The sequence below is a fragment of the Cibotium barometz genome, chromosome 4 (genome assembly GCF_041138505.1).
Source record: "Cibotium barometz isolate CiBa-2024 chromosome 4, ASM4113850v1, whole genome shotgun sequence".
Classification (NCBI taxonomy): Eukaryota; Viridiplantae; Streptophyta; class Polypodiopsida; order Cyatheales; family Cibotiaceae; genus Cibotium; species Cibotium barometz.
This window is the reverse complement of record NC_141049.1, coordinates 30409631-30424962: the sequence shown is the minus strand read 5'-3', so window position 1 is coordinate 30424962 and position 15332 is coordinate 30409631.

Below are 15332 nucleotides of genomic sequence, written 5' to 3'. Positions count from 1 at the left end.
TCGATGCTTGTATCGATATGCATATCGACGCTGTTGGAGATTATTTACATGTTCATTTTTGTTTTTAAAAAAAATGTCAAAAATACACCCACTTGTAATATTGTATGTTAGCATTGAGTGCTAACTAGCACCTGGAGCTCTTAAAGTAAACTAGCACCAAGAGGTAACTAGCAGCTACAACTTTGAGTCCTATCTAGCACTTAAAGCTTTGAGTGCTATAACTAGAACCTAGAGCTCCAAATCACGCGGTAGCCTGTCATGAGATGCCAAGAACATAGCCGATAGAACTGACAGAACTCTTGAACTATGCCCCCCCACAGCCATCACACCATATCCACTACCCTATCTATGTGACTCCATGATCTCTCAAAAAGTCATCCTGACGATGGAAACAATGCTGCACAAAGTGGGTGCTGTGAGAGCGATCATCACTAATATATAGGGGATACTCTCTAACGATGACTTGCTCATTTGGGGTGCTCACTATGCCATCCCACTGCCACCTCTGCATGCCGATAACTAATATGCACCATGATGGCCACCTAGTCAAGCACACAAGAATGGGAATTGTTAGATTCATAAACAACAGCAATATAAAATATCTTGAAGACGTTAAATTGATAATGAGGGAATGTCTCATGCAATACCTGCTCAAAAAATTAGTACTTTGACTAAATCTTCTATTGTGGTGCAAATGTGTAGTTCTATGCAAAGTCAACCATAGAGATAGATACACCAATAGAAAACTATTATTGCAGGGTGGCATGAAATTAACGGTCTTGCCACTTGGCACTATGAGCATGATGTATGTAAGCATAGATGGAAGCTATAAATGTGCTCATGAACTCACCACGTGACGAATCATGCTCCACTAGCTATAATCTCATCGACTACCCATGTGTCACATACTCATACTATCGCCATGTCACCACCTCAGCCCCACCGAGGAATCCTACTTGCACAAGTGAAGCACAACCAAGTTGCCACACGAGGTACACGACATCCTCTGCTTGCCAGTGGGCATAATAGTGAGTGAATAAAATCCCTCGAGCTATAAGGCACCACCCCCCCGATGGATAGAAAAGTCATGAAAGACATCATACAAAGCTGAAATCCAATGTGGTACCTACAAAGACATGTGTCATCCTGCCTCGAGTAGCGTGCAAACCATGGCTTGCAAGCCTCAAATGGATGATGGTGATCTCAGGGTGTGTAGACCTGAACGCAAGGTACAACTCTGTCTGTGTCATCTCAAGAAAGCAAGCCTCTTGCACTATGTACTCCCCATGATGAACCCTATGTCCCAATGCCTTCTTGTACTCTAATGATGCACAACAATGCTGCTCCCAAAACCTCTCTATCATCACCCTCATCTCAGGCTCCAATAAATGACAGCATCTAGGTGCATGACCACTACTAGCATATAGAATCCCACTGTCCAAGCTATGTCTTCTCACAAACCCTGCATATGAAGTGCTCGACGATGAATATGAAGTATGCGAGAAGTGGCACGATGCCTATCTGGTAGGACACTGCTGGAAAGGGCTTGTCTTCTTGCAGCCAATCCATATGGATGCATCTTACACTTGATTGTGTTGTAGGACTGCCTCAAGCTCAGTAGCACACTAGCATCGGCCCTCCTTGAATGTGGGTTGCAAATCATGGAAGCCGCAGTGCACTGTGCCAAGTGTGAGTGCCGAGCAACACATCTAGCACACTAGACTGTGATGCCACATTGAGGTCAACGAAGTACTTGTCGAAGATAGCATTGGCATGGTTTCGTGCACCAAACCTCGAAAAGGATTTCCCATGAGATGATGCCTCATGAGCAACACGGGAAGGTGGAGTAGCAAGCACATGGTCGATAGTGTCATCACAGCATCGCGAAGTGAGGAGTGCTGGCAGGAAGGGCATGTGCACCGCATTGAGGAGTGGCATCAAGGTTATGGGCCACACTAGATTGAGGAGTGCCAAGCTCGAAGATGTCACCTAAGAGAGACGAGGCAAACTCGTGGGTTGTGCCAAAGGGTGGAGATGCACCGGGTAGAGGAGTGGCAAGCTTTGATGGTTGCACCCAAATATGGAGAGGTACCCAATGGAGAAGTGGCTATCTCATGGTGGGCAACATCAAAGAGAGAAGTGCCAAACTCGGAGGGCGTGCCAAGAAGTGGAGAGGCATCGAAGATAGGAGTGCCCACCTCATGGGCGGTGCCTGAGGGTGGAGTGACAACCGCATGGGCAAGGTGTAAGGGAGGAGTGGCAAAGGGCTCAAAATAGTGTGGAGAAAGAATTGCAGGAGAATGAGGAGGAGAATGAGGAGGAGAAGGAGGTGAAGTGGAGAAATGATTATTAAACTTCTACAGGCCCTCTAGGAGAGTGAGTGAATTTCTATAGAAGATTGGAAGAAATTCAACTGTTAAAATTGCAATTTGATAATATGGCCACATTCTAGACATATTATCACCATTTGATAATATGGCCACATTCTAGACATATTATCACCATTTGATAATATGGCCACATTCTAGACATATTTATCTAACTTATCACCCTTGGATCATCAATCATGAGCATCAAATTTGCCAAGATTTTGAATAGAAAATTGCATGTTTCTTTACAATATAAAATAGAGAAAAAATATTTATAAAAAATAGTTAAATACCTAAAAAACTTCACAATAAATCAAGTTAAGCTCTATGTGATGTGTTCTTTTCATGTATGAATTGGACTTGGGATGCAAAAGTACTAAGCATTGTATGCGTGACATATACTGCAATAAAGAAAGTTGGAAAATGCAAATGCCAAAACTTTCACGTAATGAAACAATCACTAAAATGAATTGGGGGTGCCATTTGAATACCCAATATATGTATAATGGGTCCCAAACAACATGGCACTGAATTCCAAACATCTTCACAAGAGATTGGACCTTTAAGTTGTGAAGATGTTTGTTTTCAGGCTACCTTCAGGGTGCCAAACTGTGAAAAGTGGTGCCCCTTATCTTGCATCCACCCAAAAGTTCTCTTACATTTATAGTTGCCCTATTGTCATATAAAACTCTAATAGAAGTAATATAATCAAAGCTAACTAGAACTCTCTCTCTCTCTCTCTCTCTCTCTCTCTCTCTCTCTCTCTCTCTATCTCTATCATCTAAATTTAAATCATTTATGCATGCAGCTGGAAGTGAAAACAAAGGAAAAGAGAGAGAAAACAATAGACTTGCACTAGAGGAGTGGCCTAATGATCGTCTCCTCTTTTCTGTAGAAGAAAGCCTTTTGGTACTGGGTCTACCCTTTGTTAATAGGGATTCGATGTGCTCTATTCTTCTTTTCTTCATCTTCTACCTTGTAGCTACAAGTGCAATGTAGTCGCTGTCTATTTTGACCTCCTCTTTAGTAAGTTTCTTGGTGGTGTAGCTCTTGTCTAAGGTTTTAGCATACTTTCATGCCTACATTTTATTGAAGTGGAGCCCATTCCCTTCGTTATGGCCACTTTCTTTTAGAATTTGAATATGGTTGTAATAGACAGATGTGCTTGGCCTACCAAAAGGTTGAAAAGAATAAGCATTGCATATAATGATTACTTCAAGTGGAGTGCTCATACAAAAGTGACATATCACACATGTTGATAAAAAACATCCTCCTAAATTGTATAAAAAATCTACCTTAGAGTATGTTAACATAACATGTCCTACTTTTGTAAGCTTATTAACATGAAAAGGGTATCATATTTAACGTGATTATACCCCAATTGGAACTTGAATGAAAGCGCTCAATCAAGTACACCTAGCAAAGCAAACTGTGGCGGCATCAAAGTATTCGTTATGGATATGGATATGGTAGTTCTCTACCTTCATTCCAGCATCCATCCACCACTAGGCCTAAGGATTAGGGATATTAGTAGCAAAAACAACAACACCTATGAGGATCTGGATGTAGGCCCACCCTTGGGGCGGATTATTTGCATGAGGTTGTAGACTTTCCTGGTTGCCTCTTGTTTTGTGTTGGATATCTCTACTCCGGTAGTGCCGGGTTAGTTGGAGTGTTACATTATTTTTATCTTCAAGGGTTGTGAGATGGCCTCCTAGATATCCTTTTGTGTGTTCTAGAGCTTCCCTCGTCCACCAAGTCAGCAGCTTCTTTCCAGCTAGTTTTGCCTTCAACTCATCAATGTGAGCTTGAATGTCATCTTTATCCTTCAGGGCTTATTTATGTTTGTGTTTGTCTTTGTAGGTCATCTTCATAGCAGCCATCCAATCTTGTAACTCATCATCATAATTCTTCTGGAGGACTGCAACATGTTCTTTCAGTAGTACCATGGCTGAGTCTGCTATATTGAGGGTGCTAGCCTGGATTCAGACACCTTGGCCAGTTGCTGTAGGTTCTCCATGTTGACCTGCTCCTCTTGGATTTGGAGAGGCCTCTTCCCTAGGGCGGTCAACTTGGCATTTTGCTTTTTATACCTAGTGAAATCCTGCTCAAGCTGCTCCATCTTCAATAGGAGATCGTCCTTCGGGGTTGAAGAAGTTGATCCTTTAGGAGGGGTGGGCACGGGGTCGATGCTATCCTCAGTATGATGCTTTTCATGTGGATCAGCATTCTTCTCGAGGCTCTTGACTAGGCATCCTCATCATCATCTAAGTTAGCATCGTCCCTCAGGAGGATGGCAGGGGCACTGGCTTGTGAGGAGTAGACGGAGTTGGTCCATGAGACAATCCTATTGAGAGGCCAAAGATGTGTTGGTATGGAAATAGAGGTCGTGGAAATTATTCAAAAAGAAAAGGCTAAGGACGTGCTGGTGGTTCTACAACCTTCACATGGGACTACTGTCAATAGCCTGGACACACCAAAGCGAAATGTGCCATGAAGAAAAATCATGATGAAGGAAGACAAGCAAAATTGATGTAGCTCAAAGAAAATTCGCCAAGTGCCAACATGATGTAGGCAGATAACATATAGATGGAGGTTCATGACATCTTAGTAGTCATAAGGACTAAAGCTAATGAATTTGGTGTAGTAATAACCGCTAGATAATCAAGACTCACCCAAATCTCGCACAAGAAGGCAGCTCTACGGATTGGGAACAGCATGAAAAGGTGAGGATCCAAAATACTAAGGAAATAGAGAGAAGGCAAGGTAAGCAAAAAGCACTAAAGGCTACTACTTGGCAGCAAAACTCTGGGAAAAGGAGGCAAAGAAGCTGGCAAAAAGAAATAAGGCGTTGTAGCAGCAGGAGTTGCAGGATGCCACACCCTCCAAGGAGTATGTAAAAATATTGGCAGAAGCTCTCCAAGACAAAGACAAGACCAAAGAGAATGCATAAGATTACAAATAGAAGCTTGAAAGGAGCACAAAATTTTAAATAAACACCATCAATGAGCTGAACACATTAGAGTTGGAAATGCAGCACTACATGGAGAATGAAAATCAGCTTAGAAAAGAAGGGCTCGAAGACTGGGCAAACTATAAAACTACTCTCCATATGCAAATAGAGGAGGCACGGCAAGTAGCAGAAAGGGTACATCAGACCCAGAAGACAAGGCTATAGTGGAAACTAGAGCTGAGGGAAGCAAAGGAAGAAATGGCCAGACTCCAAGCAAAACTCGTAAAGGTAAAGGCTCATGCGGAGCTAGCCAAAGAAAGCACAAAAATGCTATCGCTCGGAGTACACAGAAAGGAGCACGGAGAGCTACTAGTCAAGGTTCGGAAGTTGCATGATGCCAACCAAGCCTTGCACAAAGAAACTAAGTGCCTGAAAGACCAATTGGTCAACAACTCAGCAGCTCCTTGGGCCAGCTTGGACAATCCATTATTTGAGGCTTCACATGTGATATTCTCTAAGCTGCTGAGGGCTAATAAAGAGCTGCCACAATATTTTTAGAATTCAGGAAGAATAAAATCCATACTTGTTCAGATATCGAGCGAAACTAGTGCTACGATAGACATTGATGACCTGCCTGGGTGATAACATCCGCATCTACACCACTAGCATGGTTGGTGAGATTATGGGTGATATGCGGCCATTGGGATGATAGGCTCTGTGATAGCCATTTTGGATTACTAGAGACTGGCATATTTATAATGCCAACTCATTTAGTCGGGTTCACATTATGGACCGACCCTTGTATGTTGTAGTAGTTGAGTACTAACCCATATAGTGTGTACTCTTATCTTTATGAGAAGAAGAAGATAGAAGAAAATTTAGCTATCCATCTCTCTCTTGTGTCTTGCTCTCTCTTGTGTGTGTTTGCTTGCTTGCTAGGATTTGAAGCTCTCCCCCTTCCCCACATTCTCTTTATGGTATCAGAGTCTGGTTCATGTGAGAGCTAAGGAGGCAAAAGAACAAGCAAGGAAGGAAGTGGTACTACACGGGTAAGAGCACCATCATCTCTTTCCTCTTCTTGGTTTAGGTACAACACCCCCTCAGTAGCTCTGGGAGGTACACATCTCCGATTGAGGAGTTGTCTCGTCGCCTTGCAGGAGCGGAGCTACAGGGCAGGTATATTGCCCTATCGGATGAAGACAGATTTTCATTTTGGGTACGTTACGGGTCCCATTTCGTCACTACAAGGTATTCAAGAAGTACTAGTAGAGAACTGTTTCTGCTCAAACTCTGGTTATGTAGTGCAACAGTATATTTTGGAAGTGTAGACAGGGTTTGCACATGTATTGTTGATACTAGGTGTATGTACATATACTCTGGTCACATTTGGTGAAACACAGGCTGTGTTAAAGTATCGCTACTTCTGCAATAGCTACAGGACATACAGCTGTATTATAGGTTGCATATAGAAGTTGTCTGTTTGCAGGTTATTTGATTGCTACAAGAAAACATGTCTAGTAGAATTAATCAGATTGTTAGTGAGAAGCTGGATAAGAATAACTTCCATGCCTGGAAGTTTAGAATGACCACTTTTTCTAATGGGTAAAGGATTTTGGGATTATGTAGAAGGAGACAATGCAGAGCCTCTAGAGTTATCTGCTGAGAAGAATGCCACTCTTGCAGATATAAAGGCATTCAAGGATTGGAATCAGGGAGCAAGAAAATTCATATATTGGCTTTCAATTAGTGTCACAAACACTATGTAGGACACATACATGATGCAAACACTCCAGCAGTTGCATGGCAAAATCTAGTTCAGATGTTCGAGACTAACACAAAGGCAAGGAAGTTGTAGTTAAAGCAAGAGTTGCATACTATGGAAAAGAAAAGCATGTCCATCAATGAATATGCCTTAAAGATCAAGGGCATTGTTGAATCCCTTGGGTCTATCAATGTATCAATGGAGGATGATGATTTGGTGAGTGTCTATCTAAATGGGCTTGGCAAAGAGGACAAGCCATTCAAGACCTCCATTGTAGTTAGGGAGAATATTCCCAACTTTCGAGACTTGATATCTATGTTGATCATAGAAGAAAAGGCTTTAGATGAGGATTCTTCTTCACAGAAAGCAAGAACACATCGGAAAGGCCTTCTACTCTAATTCACATAGAGGCAGAGGTAGAGGACATGGTCAAGGCCAAGGTGGTGGCCGAGAAGGAAATCAGAATTCTAGACAACAACAGTCCAATGATTCATAGCAGCAATTGGAAGAGGCCAGTCTAGAGGTAGGGGGAGCCAAAGAGGCCGAGGTGGTTGGCAAAGAAATCAAAATGCAAATAGCATAGAGTACTATTACTGTGGCAAGCCAGGACATATGGCAAAGGATTGCTGCAAAACGACATTAAAAGTGGGAAGTCGCAGCAAGGCAACTATGCATCATCTAGCAAACATGGAGGTGATGATAGAAGTGAGCAACTGTTTATAATGCAACACATGCTTAGTTCCATAACTGGGGATGCGTCAGGATCTCAAGATATATGGTATGTGGATTCTGGCGCCTCTAACCACATGACCAGTCATGTTGAGTGGTTTAGAGATATGCAAAAAATGAAAAAACCAGGTTATGTAGAAACAGGTGATGATACAATGCATCCCATTGTGCATGCTGGTAAATTGCCATTGTCTATGCAGGATGGCAAAATGAAGTACTTGGCTGATGTACTTGATGGCACATTACAGAAGTGGCACGTGCCTTGATGTGGGTGAAAAGAATATGCCACATTACTTTTGAGCAGAAGCAGTAGTAGCAACCGTTGTGTACATTATGAAGAGGACACCCACTACAATTGTTTATGGTATGACTCCTGAACAGAAGTTTACAAGCATAAGACCGGATGTGTCTCACTTGAAAGTGTTTGGGTGTATTGCATATGTACATGTTCCTGATGATGAAGTGAGAACAAAGTTGGATCCAAAGGTTATAGATGTTATAACCCTACCACTCGTCGTCGTGAGATGCGAGTAAGCAGAGATATTGTCTTCGATAAGATGAGTAGCTGGTATGCATTTTCATAGGTTATAGATGTTATAACCCTACCACTCGTCGTCGTGAGATGCGAGTAAGCAGAGATATTGTCTTCGTCAATGAGATGAGTAGCTGGTATGCACCAAGTGAAGGTGAAAGAAGATACAGATGTAAGAAGTGCTGATGTTGCACCACCAAATGCATTTTCATAGGTTATAGATGTTATAACCCTACCACTCGTCGTCGTGAGATGCGAGTAAGCAGAGATATTGTCTTCGATGAGATGAGTAGCTGGTATGCACCAGGTGAAGGTGACAGAAGATACAGATGTAAGAAGTGCTGATGTTGCACCACATGTAGAGTAGCAATCATAGGTGCTGAGTGGATGTGGGGAGTCCTTGCATAAGACCGGATGTGGGGAGTCCTTGCATAAGACCGGATGTGGGGAGTCCTTGCATAAGACCGGATGTGGGGAGTCCTTGCATAAGACCGGATGTGTCTCACTTGAAAGTGTTTGGGTGTATTGCATATGTACATGTTCCTGATGATGAAGTGAGAACAAAGTTGGATCCAAAGGTAGAGAAATGCATTTTCATAGGTTATAGATGTTATAACCCTACCACTCGTCGTCGTGAGATGCGAGTAAGCAGAGATGTTGTCTTCGATGAGATGAGTAGCTGGTATGCATCAGGTGAAGGTGACAGAAGATACAGATGTAAGAAGTGCTGATGTTGCACCACATGTAGAGTAGCAATCATAGGTGCTGAGTGGATGTGGGGAGTCCTTGAGCAATGGATCCAATGTTAGCCCATGGTCAGGCAGGTTGTAGGTACACATGTATCATGGAAAGGGAAGGAAAAGGTAGATCAACCTTTTGTGCCTGATCTGTCAGCAGGTCACTCATATGTGGATGGTGACTCTAGTGGCTCTGTGATGAGCAGAGCCTTGATGAGGAGCTTGGCATTCCGTTTGTGTTTACTCCTGGTGTAAGGAGAAGCACGGTTGTTTTGAGGACACATGGCAATGATCCAGGTGTACGCAGGTCTACGAGGGTTAGATACCCTGTTGACATGTTGAGATATGATGGATATAAAGCCCATCATTATGCTTACATGGTAAAAGTAATAAAGGAGGTTCAGCCTACTTTCTTTGAGCAGGAAATTGGAAGTAAAAAATGGGAAGATGCCATGGATGAGGAGATGGCAACGTTGGATGCAAATGCAACATGGGAGTTAGTGCCTTTGCTTATGGGAAATAAGGCAATTGGATGTAAGTGGGTGTATATTGTAAAATTACAGCAATGTGATGAGCTATGGTGGATCAAATGCTAGAATCAACATCATTAGATTAACAAAGAGATTAGATGATAATTAAGATATGATTAGTGAGCAATTAACTGATAGCTTAATGTAGTGAGCAATTAACTGATAGCTTAATGTAGGCATGGATAATCAAAAACCAACAAATTCTCATTAGGCCAATGCCTCAATTTATAGAGTTTACATCCAAGCATCTAATCCTACTGATTTCTCCTTGATTCACTCCATCTCTTTTGCTTGATTCTCTCCATCTCTCCCAGAATATCTCCACACCTCCTAAATCTCCTCATGCTACCCTTTATTCTCTCCCTGTAGATTCTTCTCACCTTTTCACAGGTTCTCTCACATTTACGGATTCTCTTTTATAGCCTCTAGCCAAGGGCTTGTTCCCGCACACACCCTGTTCACTTGTATATTTCAACACCTCCCCTCAAGTGAATAGTCCTAGCACACCTGGACCCTATACCAAGTTTCCCTCTTACTTGATAGTCCGCCACCCAGTGCCTCAAGTCTCTAAACTCATAGTCCTTTTGACACACTCTCTCTCTATGTGTCCAAGGCTACTATAAGTGCCCGTGACCTTGACTCACACATACATCTACCACATGGCCTACATCATCGGTGGCTCAGAGGTGGTTTTACTCTGTTGGGGCACGTTACATTGGGTTGTGGGGTTTCTCTCTCTCTCTCTCTCTCTCTCTCTCTCTCTCTCTCTCTCTCTCTCTCTCTCTCTCTCTCTCTGAAAAGATGATCCGACTCCACTTCCTTAGGAGCCTCCATGAAGTTTGCTGATGTCATTCCTTCTCCACTGGGTTTGCTGTAGCAGTCTCTTGCCATGTGTCCTGGCTTTCCACTGTTGTGGCAAGTGAAGGTCCTTCCTCCTACTCTGCCTCTTCCTCGTCCTCGTCCTCATCCTCGAGAGAATCCTCCTCGGGTACTGAAGAATGCTTTTTCTTCTCCTGTTGTTGAGTCGAGCCATGTCTTCTCTTTGCCTCTGCTCTCTTGCTCTAGTAGAGCTCCTTCTATCTTGTGTAGCTTCAATTCAGGTACATTCTTTAGTGTTGCTATAATATTTTCATATTCACCTTTGTCCACACTCTTCAAAAGCACTGCTAGTGCCTCATCATCTTCTACCTTTTTGCCAATAGCTGCCAGTTGTTGCTTAATGCTTTTATATCTGCTCAAGTGTGTGATTAAAGGCCTTCATATCCAATTTGTAGAATTGCATTAACAGATTTATCTTTGAATTTTTAGCTTGTGTGCCAAATAATTTATTGAGTTCATCCCATGCATCGTTTGCCCATTGTATCCCTGTGATGTGATAAATGATTTCATTTAAACTGAGTGCAATAAGTCCCAATGCTTTTTCATTCTTGCTCTTCCACTCATTTTCCCCTCTCACCTCTGGGCATTCATCTCTTCGCTCAACTATCCCCCACAGATTTTTCCTCATGAGCAGATACATGGTTTGCCATGTGTAAAACTGCTCCCCATTAAATTTGGCTATCTCTTGTGCTATACTCATGATGATGTGAAGGAGGTCTTACCTCTTGATCCAATTTCAAGATTTAAGGGCAGTGTCTACCCTTTTACAACTCAATCTGGTGTTTAAGAGATGATTACAATAAATTTATCAACATAAAATCACCAGAAATACTATTAAATCATTCAAGGGTAACTAATTTGTATGGAATGGTTGGAGTATCAAACCATCTCCGAATTGCAATATGAAGCTATAGGGATCTATATGAGATACCTAATGGTAAACTTGAACCCTCAATTGCACCAAAATACAGTGATTAGCATTGATTAATCATTGATTAGCAAATTAATCTTCTATTTTGTGTGCAGAAAACAGAGTATGTGAGGAGCCCAGATATGAGGCCTTAGAGTTCAAATGAGATCAAATCCTTTCAAGGCCATCAATAGCAATTAGTCTAGTAGAGGATTAAGCCAAGAAACACAAGATTTGACCAAACATTGAATGCTTAATCTCTATTTTACCAAAGTCACCTGCAGATTTGATGAAGAGCTTGGATCTCACTGTAGACTTGATCAAATCAAATTATGACTTCACCAGCTTCTTGTAGAGCATCCTTGAAAACCCATTAGGCCAAGAGGAATTAGACCCATTACAACTGGAGAAGAAGAGATGTCATTTTTCCTCAGAAAAAAAGGAACGTGAGCTTCCATAGGCGGTTTGCTACGCTAATTCGTTTGGCTGGAGCACCAATGAAGTAGCTATGTATACCTAGAAGGGCTTGCCCTAATGTTGCTCCTAGAGGGAGGTCAAGCCCCTCCATTGGTTGGGGGTACAGTTGAAAATAGCTAAAAAAGTGATTATTTTCTAATCATCTACTAATCCTAATTAGTTAGATAATGGGCTCATAAACTTGATGGATTCTAGGCTGTGCTCTGATACCATGTTAAAATTACAACAATGTGATGAGCTATGGTGGATCAAATGCTAGAATCAATATCATTAACAAAGAGATTAGATGATAATTAAGATGTAATTAGTGAGCAATCAACTAATAGCTTAATGTAGGCATGGATAATCAAAAACCAGCAAATTCTCATTAGGCCAATGCCTCAATTTATAGAGTTTACATCCAAGCATCTAATCCCACTGATTTCTCCTTGATTCACTCCACCTCTTTTGCTTGATTCTCTCCACCTCTCCCAGAGTATCTCCACACCTCCTAAATCTCCTCATGCTACCCTTTATTCACTCCACCTCTTTTGCTTGACTCCACCTCTCCCATAGTATCTCCACACCTCCTAAATCTCCTCATGCTACCCTTTATCCTCTCTCTCTCTCATATAAACGTATGCACAACCTATCACGTTTTTCTCATATAGGGAGAAACACAAAAAGCCTTTCACGTCTTTCTCAATAGCAGTGCCTCATCAATTTTCATTTTTCTTCCTCGCTAGGATTATTTTAATGCAACACATTAAAATTATATCAAACCATTGCATTCTATACAAAACTAGAACCATGATGTCTTGTAGTGATAGAGTGCATCCTCTACCAAAGCTTTTAGATGTTTGAGTCAAAATCATACACTCATACTAACATCATCACCAACAACAACAACTATATGGCTATGATGTGTCCATGTCATCATCCATAAACAACTTTATCTCTCTCTCTCTCTCTCTCTCTCTCTCTCTCTCTCTCTCTCTCTCTCTCTCTCTCTCTCTCTCTCTCTCTCTCTCTCTTATCAACGTATGCACACCCTTTAACGTCTTTCTCATATGGGGAGGAACACAAAAATCCGTTCAAGTTTGATTCATTACAATTTTGATCAAAATATGACACTTACTGATGGAGAATGACCTTACTAGAGTTAATGAATAAGATTTTAAGCATGATATATCAAAACAAGAAGCAACAAATGATCGAATTCATGGTCACATTTACATGAAGGCCATTTAAAAAAAATCAATGAGGCACTCTCTCTCTCTCTCTCTCTCTCTCTCTCTCTCTCTCTCTCTCTCTCTCTCTCTCTCTCTCTCTCTCTCTCTCACATATAATGAGGATCGTGAAGCCCTTCAAATTTCATTCCTAATCAAAAGTACAAGATACACAATCCTAATGAGGATCATGAAGCCCTTCAATCAAAACACGATACACAAACTAATGGAGGATGACCTGCTCCCACTTCATCTCTCAAGGGGTTTACCTCTAACAATTTTTATGTATCACGTGCATTTAAGGGGTATTTAAAAAAGCCCTTACACTTAGATACTTTTATGAATAAAATGACCCATTTTCCTTCATAAACTTATGGGTTTTTTTCAAAAATGGTTTTAAAAACCCCTCTTGTAAATGTAATTCTATAACTTTTTTGAATTAATATACCCCTCCTCCTGATGAACTCATGTGCTACACTTACATATTTTTAGGTGAATCCCTCGAGCTCCACATTTAGTTGATGGTGTGGTTATAGAGGCTTGTGGTGCAGGTTTTCTTGACTTTAATACCTAAATGTAGGGGTTTCCTTTGTAGAAGCCTTGCGCTTATAATAGCCTGTTTGGGACCGAACAAAATGTCCGAAGCTTGGCACAAATTGGGGTTTGAGACCACTGTCTGGCTCTCTTTAACTTTGGAGATCGAGGTATAGACCGTGTGGTTTATAGGACCCAAACAGAAGGGTTTTATCATAGAAGCCTTGAGATTCTAACATTTAGAAGGGGATCCAATGGGGCTCAGCGTATGGGTCAAAATCTATTGCTTGGGGCTCCTGCTTGGAAAACCTCCACTTAAGGTTTGCCTTTTAGCTAAATGGTGGCTTCTAGGTGTTGGCTTCGGCTTCCAGGTAATTGCTTTGGCATGTTATACCTACCTTCGACAGCAAGGGTACTCTTAGGTATCCACTCCTTCTTATTAACCTCCTTGAAAGGATCTTGGGGTTTTCGTTTAGGGGGTGGTCATCGTGTTTACTAGCAAGGAGGTTAGGTATCCACTCCTTCTTGATGACTGGTGACCTTTGTAAAAGTATCTTAGGGTTTTCATTTAGGGGGTGCTCATCATGTTTCCCAAAGACATTTTGGCTCTCCATAATGGTTTGAGGATGTAGTTAATGCAATAAGGTGAGAGGAGTATTGAATGTTAGGGGTTTGATTGTGTATTCAATGCTACGAGGCCAGAGGAGTATTGAATGTTCAGGGCTACCTGAGGTGATGTCCTAAAATTCAACAAGGCTTGGGATATTGTAAGGTTCGTGTTTCCTTGTCCACCAAACTTACAGTAACCATCCCATGGGGAAACTCAAGTGTTATAGTTCTAACTACATAATCACTAGTAGCTAAAATCCATCCCCTCTCAAGTATGATGCTCTCTTTTGTCCTCTACCTAGATGTTTTGACTCAAAATCATACGACCATCCTAACTAATTATTGAACACAAGATTTCAGCATATAAAACTATCAATATAACAATCGGTAAATGATCAAAGTGAATATGTTCACATTATACTGCTCCCAAGCCAAAATAAAGCAAAAGTAAGAGAGAGAATTTCAATGTAGCTGGGGATGTTGTTGCAAATGGACGTTATTATCTGAGTTAACATAATAGATTGGGCATGGCTAATAAGATCTTGCATAAACAGTTAAAACTTGTATCTAAGTAGGATAGAATCAAAACAATCGTCGCATGATTAATTTAGAAGTTAAAAAATGGCGTTGTGATCACATATAAATGAACACAATGATAATAAGAACAAACCAAGTATCTACTTGATATCGCAGAAAGTGAACTTCAAGCACATGCTCCAAGTGAAAGCATAGCATCTCGTGCAACATTTTTTCTCCTGATCATTTCCTTTATTCTTCCTAAGAGTCTCTCGATCAACCCATATGGCAATGATGTGGTGTCCAATCATCATCATCATCAACAACTATATGGCTATGATGTGTCCATATCATTGTCATAAACAACTCTCTCTCTCTCTCTCTCTCTCTCATATATAAACGTATGCACAGCCTTTCCGTCATTCTCATATGGGGAGGAACACAAAAAGCCCTTTAAGTTTGATTCGTTACAATTTTGATCAAAACATAATGCACATACTGATGGAGAATGACCTTACTAGAGTTAATGAACAAGATTTTGAGCTAAGACGACGATCAAATTCATGGTCACATTTGCACGAAGGGCA